This window comes from Lissotriton helveticus, chromosome 3_2 (genome assembly GCF_964261635.1).
Source record: "Lissotriton helveticus chromosome 3_2, aLisHel1.1, whole genome shotgun sequence".
Taxonomy (NCBI): domain Eukaryota; kingdom Metazoa; phylum Chordata; class Amphibia; order Caudata; family Salamandridae; genus Lissotriton; species Lissotriton helveticus.
This window is the reverse complement of record NC_136062.1, coordinates 480162722-480174528: the sequence shown is the minus strand read 5'-3', so window position 1 is coordinate 480174528 and position 11807 is coordinate 480162722.

Below are 11807 nucleotides of genomic sequence, written 5' to 3'. Positions count from 1 at the left end.
TCAAGGAGCTTGATCCCAGCACGTGCACGGCTGAAACAATAGGCCGCCACGGCACGATTACCCTCAAGCTGAGCCATTTGCCTCTGCAGTGTCATTCCTCCGGTCATAAAGACGTGTGAAAGGAATATGCGTTTTCCGTATGTCTTGGGAACGAATGGGGTCATGAGGCGAACAGTTGCCTGCTTGCTGACTGCGTGAGGGCGAGAAACAAAATGGATGCCGTATCTAAAATGGAACCCGAAGGTTCAGGCGACGGAACACGTAATTTAGGCGAACCGTGTTGAGTAGTGTAGCGAAAACGCGTACACTTACTGAATTTCGCCATTATCGGTTCATAGATACCAAACTCGTCCATATTCGGCAATGCCCACAACACCGTATCGATTTTCACGGAACCTCAAGAGAGAACTGTTCACCACCAGACAACATCTACAAAGAGAGCCAACGAGAGAACTGTTCACCACCAGACAACGTCTACATAGAAACCTACACAGAGAACTGTTCACCACCAGACAACATCTACAAAGAGAGCCACCAAGAGAACTGTTCACCACCAGACAACATCTACATAGAGACCTACAGAGAGAACTGTTCGCCACCAGACAACGTCTACAGAGAGACCTACAGAGAACTGTTCACCACCAGACAACGTCTACACAAAGACCTACAGAGAGGACTGTTCACCACCAGACAACATCTACAGAGAGACCTACAGAGAGAACTGTTCAACATCAGACAATGCCTATAAAGAGACCTACAGAGAACTGTTCACCAACAGAAAACGTCTACATAGAGACCTACAGAGAACTGTTCACCACCAGACAACATCTACATAGAGACCTACAGAGAGAACTGTTCACCACCAGACAACGTCTACAAAGAGAGCCGACGAGAGAACTGTTCACCACCAGACAACCTCAACATAGAGACCTACAGAGAGAACTGTTCACCCAAGACAATGTCTACATAGAGACGTACAGAGAGAACTGTAGTGTTCACCACCAGACTACATCTACATGGAGACCTACAGAGAGAACTGTTCACCACCAGACAACATCTACATAGAGACCTAGAGAGAGAACTGTTTACCACCAGACAACGTCTACATAGAGACCTACAGAGAGAACTGTTCACACACAGAGAGATCTACAGAGAAAACAGTTCACCACCAGACAACATCTACAGAGAGACCTACAGAGAGAATTGTTTACGACCAGACAACATCTACAGAGAGACCTAAAGAGAACTGTTCACCACCAGACAACATCTACAGAGAGACCTACAGAGAGAACTGTTCACCACCAGACACTATCTACACAGAGAGCTACAGAGAGAACTGTTCACCACCAAACAACATCTACAGGGCTACAGAGAGAACTGTTCACCACCAGACAACGTCTACAGAGAGACCTACAGAGAGAACTGTTCACCACCAGACAACGTCTACATAGAGACCTACAGAGAGAACTATTCGCCACCAGACAACGTCTACATAGAGACCTTCAGAGAGAACTGTTCACCACCAGACATCGTCTACATAGAGACCTACAGAGAGAACTGTTCACCACCAGACAACGTCTACACAGAGACCTACAGAGAGAACTGTTCACCACCAGACAACGTTTACATGGAGACCTACAGAGAGAACTGTTCACCACCAGACAACGTCTACATAGAGACCTACAGAGAGAACTGTTCACCACCAGACAACGTTTACATGGAGACCTACAGAGAGAACTGTTCACCACCAGACAACGTCTACATAGAGACCTACAGAGAGACTGTTCACCACCAGACATCGTCTACATAGAGACCTATAGAGAGAACTGTTCACCACCAGACAACGTCTACATAGAGACCTACAGAGAGAACTGTTCACCACCAGACAACGTCTACATAGAGAGCTACAGAGAGAACTGTTCACCACCGGACAACATCTACAAAGAGACCTAAAGAGAACTGTTCACCACCAGACAACATCTACATAGAGACCTACAGAGAGAATTGTTCACCACCAGACAACATCTACAAAGAGACCTAGAGAGAGAACTGTTCACCACCAGACAACATCTACAAAGAGACCTACAGAGAGAACTGTTCACTACCAGACAACGTCTACATAGAGACCTACAGATAGAACTGTTCACCACCGGACAATGCCTACAGAGACCTACAGAGAGAACTGTTCACCACCAGACAACGTCTACATAGAGACCTACAGAGAGAACTGTTCACCACCAGACAATGCCTACATAGAGACCTACAGAGAGAACTGTTCACCACCAGACAGCGTCTACATAGAGACCTACAGAGAACTGTTCACCACCAGACAACATCTACACAGAGACCTACAGAGAGAACTGTTCACCACCAGACAACGTCTACATAGAGACCTACAGAGAGAACATTTCACCACCAGACAACATCTACACAGAGAGACCTACAGAGAGAACTGTTCACCACCAGACAACGACTACATAGAGACCTACAGAGAGGACAGTTCACCACCAGACAACGTCTACAGAGAGACCTACAGAGAGAACTGTTCACCACCAGACAACGTCTACATAGAGACCTACAGAGAGAGCTGTTCACCACCAGACAACGTCTACATAGAGACCTACAGAGAGAACTGTTCGACACCAGAAAACGTCTACATAGAGACCTACAGAGAGGTCAGTTCACCACCAGACAACGTCTACATACAGACCTACAGAGAGAACTCACCACCAGACAACGTCTACATAGAGACCTACAGAGAGGTCAGTTCACCACCAGACAACGTCTACATACAGACCTACAGAGAGAACTCACCACCAGACAACATCTACACAGAGACCTACAGAGAACTGTTCACCACCAGACAATGACTACAGAGAGACCTACAGAGGGAACTGTTCATCACCAGACAACATCTACAGAGAGACCTACAGAGAGAACTGTTCAACACCAGGCAACGTCTACATAGAGACCTACAGAGAGAACTGTTCACCACCAGACAACATCTACACAGAGAGCTCAAGAGAGAACTGTTCACCACCAGACAACGTCTACAGAGAGACCTACAGAGAGAACTGTTCAACACCAGACAACGTCTACAGAGAGACCTACAGAGAGAACTGAGCACCAACAGACAACATCTACACAGAGAGCTCAAGAGAGAACTGTTCACCACCAGACAACATCTACACAGAGACCTACAGAGAGAACTGTTCACCACCAGACAACATCTACATAGAGACCTACAGAGAGGACAGTTCACCACCAGACAACGTCTACAGAGAGACCTACAGAGAGAGCTGTTCACCACCAGACAACATCTACATAGAGACCTACAAAGAACTGTTCACCACCAGACAACATCTACACAGAGAGACCTACAGAGAGAACTGTTCACCACCAGACAACGTCTACATAGAGACCTACAGAGAGAACATTTCACCACCAGACAACATCTACACAGAGAGACCTACAGAGAGAACTGTTCACCACCAGACAACGACTACATAGAGACCTACAGAGAGGACAGTTCACCACCAGACAACGTCTACAGAGAGACCTACAGAGAGAACTGTTTACCACTAGACAACGTCTACATAGAGACCTACAGAGAGAGCTGTTCACCACCAGACAACGTCTACATAGAGACCTACAGAGAGCACTGTTCGACACCTGAAAACGTCTACATAGAGACCTACAGAGAGGTCAGTTCACCACCAGACAACGTCTACATACAGACCTACAGAGAGAACTCACCACCAGACAACGTCTACATAGAGACCTACAGAGAGAACTGTTCACCACCAGACAATGACTACAGAGAGACCTACAGAGGGAACTGTTCATCACCAGACAACATCTACAGAGAGACCTACAGAGAGAACTGTTCAACACCAGACAACGTCTACAGAGAGACCAACAGAGAGAACTGTTCACCACCAGACAACGTCTACATAGAGACCTACAGATAGAACTGTTCAACACCAGACAACATCTACACAGAGACCTACAGAGAGAACTGTTCACCACCAGACAACATCTACATAGAGACCACCAGAGAGGACAGTTCACTACCAGACAACGTCTTCAGAGAGACCTACAGAGAGAACTTTTCACAACCAGACATCATCTACATAGAGACCTACAGACAGAACTGTTCACCACCAGACAACGTCTACAGAGAGAACCACAGAGAGAACTGTTCACCACCAGACAACTTGTACAGAGAGAACTACAGAGAGAACTGTTCACCACCAGACATCATCTACATAGAGACCTACAGACAGAACTGTTCACCACCAGACAACGTCTACAGAGAGAACCACAGAGAGAACTGTTCACCACCAGACAACGTCTACAGAGAGAACTACAGAGAGAGCTGTTCACCACCAGACAACGTCTACAGAGAGAACTGTTCACCACCAGACAACGTCTACAGAGAGAACTACAGAGAGAACTGTTCACCACCAGACAACGTCTTCAGAGAGACCTACAGAGAGAACTGTTCCCAACCAGACATCATCTACATAGAGACCTACAGAGAGAACTGTTGACCACCAGACAACGTCTACAGAGAGACCCACAAAGAGAACTGTTCACCACCAGGCAATGTCTACAGAGAACATTCCAGCAACAGGCCAGAATCTGTGTAGAGAATAGAGAGAACAGTTCAGCACCTTTACAACAACTACATAGAGCTCTGCATGGACAATTTTTCAGCACCTGAACAGCATCTACATGGAGAGTTACAGAGAACTATTCAGCACCCAGACAGCATCTGCATAGAGAGCTACATAGATCTGTTCAGCGCCGGGACAGTGCCTACATAGAGGTAAAGATAAATGTTAAGCACCCGGACAGCATCTACATAAAGAGCTTTGGAGAACATTCCAGCAACAGGACAGCATCTACATAGAGAACTAGAGAGAATAGTTCAGCACCTGCACAGCCTCTGCATAGAGGCATACAGAGATATGTTCAGTATACTGATAACAGCAGCATAGAGAGCTGCAGCGAAGTGTTCACCACTGGAACAGCATCTGCATAGAGAGGTATGGAGACCTGTTCAGCACCTGCACAACATCAATATAGGGTGATACAGAGCACTGTTCTGCATCTAGATAGTGCCTACATAGCGAGCTACGGAGAACATTACAGCACTGGGGCATTTTACATTTAGAGAGATAGGGTCATATGTAGGAGGGGCATTACTGGTCGGTAATGGTGAAATTCAGTAAATTTCACCATTACCGACCGGTATTTAGGGATTTGAGATGTAGGAGGCAGGTTTCAAGGATTCGGTCATTCACCGAATCGGTCATTTAAAGAATCGGTAAATTACCGATTACTTAAAATACCGAATCTGTAAATTACCGAATCCTTAATGTAGGGAGCACTCAAGTGAGTGCATTTTTCATTTAAGGATTCGTTATTTTCCACCAAATACAAGTTGGTGGTAAATATCAAAAACCTTTAAAAAAGCAATTTTGTGCTTTTTTAAAAGTGCCATGTGGCAGACATACATGCCCTTAGGGCATCTATGTGTGCCACTTGCGCACACATGCACGATTTAGGGGTGCAACAGGGTGTCAATGTGACACCCTGCCACCCTTGAATATGTTCCCAATTTTACTGATTCGGTATTTACCGAATCGGTAATAGTGAATGGCTTCCCATTCATTGGAGGCCCATAGGAATGAATGGTAATTACTGAATCGGTAAATACCAAATCGATGATACCGAATATTACCGAATCGGTAACATTTACCGAATCATTACCTACATCACATTTACCGATTCCTAAATACCGAATCAGTAAAATTCGGTATTTAGGAATCGGTAATATGTGATTACCTACATATGGCCCTTAGAGAGAACTGTTCAGCACCCTTACAGCATCTCTTTAGAGAGCTACGGAGGACTGTTCAGCACCTGGACAGCAGTTGCATAGAGAGCTACAAAGAATGCTTCAGCACCTGTCCAGTGTCTACATAGAGAGCTAAGGAGAACATTCCGGCAACAGGACAGCATCTGGATACAGAACTAGAGAGAACTGTTCAGCACCCGGACAGCGCCTACATAGAGAGCTACAGCAAAGTGTTCACCACCGGAACAGCATCTGCATATAGACATACAGAAAACTGTTCAGCATCCGGACAACATCTCCATAGAGAGCTACAAAGAACTACTCAGCACCTGTATAGTGTCTACAAGAAGAGGAAGCTACGGAGAGAAAGGATCAGCACCTGGTCAGCGTCCACATAAAGTGTGGCATTCCTCAGGGAACTGTCAGCATCTGGAGAGCATCTGCATAGAGACCCTCAGGGAACTGTTCAGCATCTGTACATCATCTGCATAGAGGCCCCAAGGGAACTGTTCAGCATCTGGAGAGCATCTGCATAGAGGCCCTCAGGGAACTGTTCAGCATCTGTACAGCATCTGCATAGAGACCCTCAGGGAACTGTCAGCATCTGGAGAGCATCTGCATAGAGACCCCCAGGGAACTGTCAGCATCTGGAGAGCATCTGCATAGAGACCCTCAGGGAACTGTTCCGCATCTGGAGAGCATCTGCATAGAGACCCCCAGGGAACTGTCAGCATCTGGAGAGCATCTGCATAGAGACCCTCAGGGAACTGTTCAGCATCTGTACATCATCTGCATAGAGACCCCCAGGGAACTGTCAGCATCTGTACATCATCTGCATAGAGACCCTCAGGGAACTGTCAGCATCTGTACAGCATCTGCATAGAGACCCTCGGGGAACTGTTCAGCATCTGTACATCATCTGCATAGAGACCCTCAGGGAACTGTCAGCATCTGTACATCATCTGCATAGAGACCCTCAGGGAACTGTCAGCATCTGTACAGCATCTGCATAGAGACCCTCAGGGAACTGTTCAGCATCTGGAGAGCATCTGCATAGAGACCCTCAGGGAACTGTTCAGCATCTGTACATCATCTGCATAGAGACCCTCAGGGAACTGTCAGCATCTGTACATTATCTGCATAGAGACCCTCAGGGAACTGTCAGCATCTGTACATCATCTGCATAGAGACCCTCAGGGAACTGTCAGCATCTGTACATCATCTGCATAGAGACCCTCAGGGAACTGTTCAGCATCTGTACATCATCTGCATAGAGACCCTCAGGGAACTGTCAGCATCTGTACATCATCTGCATAGAGACCCTCAGGGAACTGTCAGCATCTGTACATCATCTGCATAGAGACCCTCAGGGAACTGTTCAGCATCTGTACAGCATCTGCATAGAGACCCTCAGGGAACTGTCAGCATCTGTACAGCATCTGCATAGAGACCCTCAGGGAACTGTCAGCATCTGTACATCATCTGCATAGAGACCCTCAGGGAACTGTCAGCATCTGTACGGCATCTGCATAGAGACCCTCGGGGAACTGTTCAGCATCTGGAGAGCATCTGCATAGAGACCCTCAGGGAACTGTTCAGCATCTGGAGAGCATCTGCATAGAGACCCTCAGGGAACTGTTCAGCATCTGGAGAGCATCTGCATAGAGACCCTCAGGGAACTGTTCAGCATCTGGAGAGCATCTGCATAGAGACCCTCAGGGAACTGTCAGCATCTGGAGAGCATCTGCATAGAGACCCTCAGGGAACTGTTCAGCATCTGGAGAGCATCTGCATAGAGACCCTCAGGGAACTGTCAGCATCTGGAGAGCATCTGCATAGAGACCCTCAGGGAACTGTCAGCATCTGGAGAGCATCTGCATAGAGACCCTCAGGGAACTGTCAGCATCTGGAGAGCATCTGCATAGAGACCCTCAGGGAACTGTTCAGCATCTGTACAGCATCTGCATAGAGACCCTCAGGGAACTGTTCAGCATCTGTACATCATCTGCATAGAGACCCTCAGGGAACTGTCAGCATCTGTACATCATCTGCATAGAGACCCTCAGGGAACTGTCAGCATCTGTACATCATCTGCATAGAGACCCTCAGGGAACTGTTCAGCATCTGGAGAGCATCTGCGTAGAGACCCTCAGGGAACTGTTCAGCATCTGGAGAGCATCTGCATAGAGACCCTCAGGGAACTGTTCAGCATCTGGAGAGCATCTGCATAGAGACCCTCAGGGAACTGTTCAGCATCTGTACATCATCTGCATAGAGACCCCCAGGGAACTGTCAGCATCTGTACATCATCTGCATAGAGACCCTCAGGGAACTGTCAGCATCTGTACATCATCTGCATAGAGACCCTCAGGGAACTGTTCAGCATCTGTACATCATCTGCATAGAGACCCCCAGGGAACTGTCAGCATCTGTACATCATCTGCATAGAGACCCTCAGGGAACTGTCAGCATCTGTACATCATCTGCATAGAGACCCTCAGGGAACTGTCAGCATCTGGAGAGCATCTGCATAGAGACCCTCAGGGAACTGTTCAGCATCTGTACAGCATCTGCATAGAGACCCTCAGGAAACTGTCAGCATCTGGAGAGCATCTGCATAGAGACCCTCAGGGAACTGTTCAGCATCTGGAGAGCATCTGCATAGAGACCCTCAGGGAACTGTTCAGCATCTGGAGAGCATCTGCATAGAGACCCTCAGGGAACTGTCAGCATCTGTACATCATCTGCATAGAGACCCTCAGGGAACTGTCAGCATCTGTACATCATCTGCATAGAGACCCTCAGGGAACTGTTCAGCATCTGTACATCATCTGCATAGAGACCCTCAGGGAACTGTTCAGCATCTGGAGAGCATCTGCATAGAGACCCTCAGGGAACTGTTCAGCATCTGGAGTGCATCTGCATAGAGACCCTCAGGGAACTGTCAGCATCTGTACATCATCTGCATAGAGACCCTCAGGGAACTGTCAGCATCTGTACAGCATCTGCATAGAGACCCTCAGGGAACTGTCAGCATCTGGAGAGCATCTGCATAGAGACCCTCAGGGAACTGTTCAGCATCTGGAGAGCATCTGCATAGAGACCCTCAGGGAACTGTTCAGCATCTGGAGAGCATCTGCATAGAGACCCTCAGGGAACTGTTCAGCATCTGTACAGCACCTGCAGAGAGACCCTCAGGGAACTGTCAGCATCTGTACAGCATCTGCATAGAGACCCTCAGGGAACTGTCAGCATCTGTACATCATCTGCATAGAGACCCTCAGGGAACTGTCAGCATCTGGAGAGCATCTGCATAGAGACCCTCAGGGAACTGTTCAGCATCTGGAGAGCATCTGCATAGAGACCCTCAGGGAACTGTTCAGCATCTGGAGAGCATCTGCATAGAGACCCTCAGGGAACTGTTCAGCATCTGGAGAGCATCTGCATAGAGACCCTCAGGGAACTGTCAGCATCTGGAGAGCATCTGCATAGAGACCCTCAGGGAACTGTTCAGCATCTGGAGAGCATCTGCATAGAGACCCTCAGGGAACTGTCAGCATCTGGAGAGCATCTGCATAGAGACCCTCAGGGAACTGTCAGCATCTGGAGAGCATCTGCATAGAGACCCTCAGGGAACTGTTCAGCATCTGTACAGCATCTGCATAGAGACCCTCAGGGAACTGTCAGCATCTGTACATCATCTGCATAGAGACCCTCAGGGAACTGTCAGCATCTGTACATCATCTGCATAGAGACCCTCAGGGAACTGTCAGCATCTGGAGAGCATCTGCTATAAATCATATCCATTTTACAGTTCCCCACGGTAATAGTTCATTCTCAAATAAGACATTTTATTTTCTCAAAGTCTCTCCCACTGTTGTGCAGCTTGCATTGCAAAGCACTGTTTATCGCCCAGAGAGTGTCTCCTTAAAGAAATAGAATCATTTAGCACTTTCCATAGAGACCTGTAGTGGAGTGCTGAGCACTCAAATACCATCTCTTCAGAGGGCTCCAGAGAGAAGTGTTCAGCAATTGGAAGAAACCTCCATATGGAGTTAAAGAGAGTTCTCTCAATAAAGAGTTATAGTGAAACGTTCAGCACTCGACACCGTCTCCATAGAGAGCTTGCTGGACCTGATACTTGTCAGGTAGTGTTTGTCTAAACATTTTTTACTTTTTCCACCTGGGTTTTGCTGATTCTCTTGTTTGGCCTTCGGCTCTAGGCACAGAGTGAACGTGCGCCCGCCCGTCCTACACATGTTGGGAAAGTGGCACTGACTCAGTGTTCTGAAACATGGGCCAGCTTCCAACGCAGACCGGTGTGTGCACACAAGACCCTATTGTGATAAAACACACGAGCAGCCTGGCATTGCAGGCCACTGTGGATGCGCACCCACACCTGTGGTGCCCATGATTGTGTCTGCAGTCTGCCATCGCAGGCCACTGTGGATGCGCACCCACACCCGTGGTGCCCATGATTGTGTGTGCAGCCTGCCATCGCAGGCCACTGTGGATGCGCACCCACACCCGTGGTGCCCATGATTGGGTGTGCAGCCTGCCATCACAGGCCACTGTGGATGCGCACCCACACCCGTGGTGCCCATGATTGGGTGTGCAGCCTGCCATCACAGGCCACTGTGGATGCGCACCCACACCCGTGGTGCCCATGATTGGGTGTGCAGCCTTCCATCGCAGGCCACTGTGGATGGGCACCCACACCCGTGGTGCCCATGATTGGGTGTGCAGCCTGCCATCACAGGCCACTGTGGATGCGCACCCACACCTGTAGTGCCCATGATTGGGTGTGCAGCCTGCCATCGCAGGCCACTCTGGATGGGCACCCACACCCGTGGTGCCCATGATCGGGTGTGCAGCCTGCCATCGCAGGCCACTCTGGATGGGCACCCACACCCGTGGTGCCCATGATTGGCTGTGCAGCCTGCCATCGCAGGCCACTGTGGATGCGCACCCACACCCGTGGTGCCCATGATTGGGTGTGCAGCCTGCCATCACAGGCCACTGTGGATGCGCACCCACACCTGTAGTGCCCATGATTGGGTGTGCAGCCTGCCATCGCAGGCCACTCTGGATGGGCACCCACACCCGTGGTGCCCATGATCGGGTGTGCAGCCTGGCATCAGACGCCTGTGCGCATGCACTGACACCTGCATTAGTTAAACCTGTGTCCAGTCTGCTGTTGCAAACTTGAGCGGGTGCCCCTACCCCTCTGGTTCGCGGGACCATGTGTCAAAACTGCCACTGCTGGCTGGTGTGTGCACTGGCGCACACGGACCACGGTAGTGAGGAATACCTGTGTGTGTTCTACCTACCGATGACGCTTGCTCTTCCCATAGGTTAGCAGGACATCACTTCGGGCTGCAATAATGGACCGAGGCAGAGCAGCCTTATGATGTTTCCTATCATTGGATCCGCCGGGCTGAACCCTTCCGAATGGTAAAGGTGGCTCTGGCATAACTCGCTTAGAAATGCCACCTATAGAATATGAAGGCAGACCACAGGAGGTGACCCATAGACCCAGTGAGACCTGGGTAGCAATTAGTGCACAATAGTTGCAGTAAGGAGGAGGCAGGGCGGCATTAATAGTTTTTGCAACAAAAGCGAAGCGCCATCAATATTTTAAATAAAGTAGACAAAAACAATGGCGGCGCTATATTACATTAAATGTACGTGTAACCTGTACAAACTTGTGCACATTTGTGCTCGTGGAAGACCAAGTGCACGGTGCAAGTGACAAGTGAAAGAGTGAAAAACGGCACCAAGAAAACAACAATATCAATATCTACAAAAATGTTTTTTGTGGTTCAAATTAAAACTTTAGAGGAGATGGGTGATTTGCTGAACCACAGACATTGCGCCAAAGATTGCGCTGGGCGGTCAACGGCGTTTCGACCTGTAGTTAGTTCAGGGCATCTTTGGGACC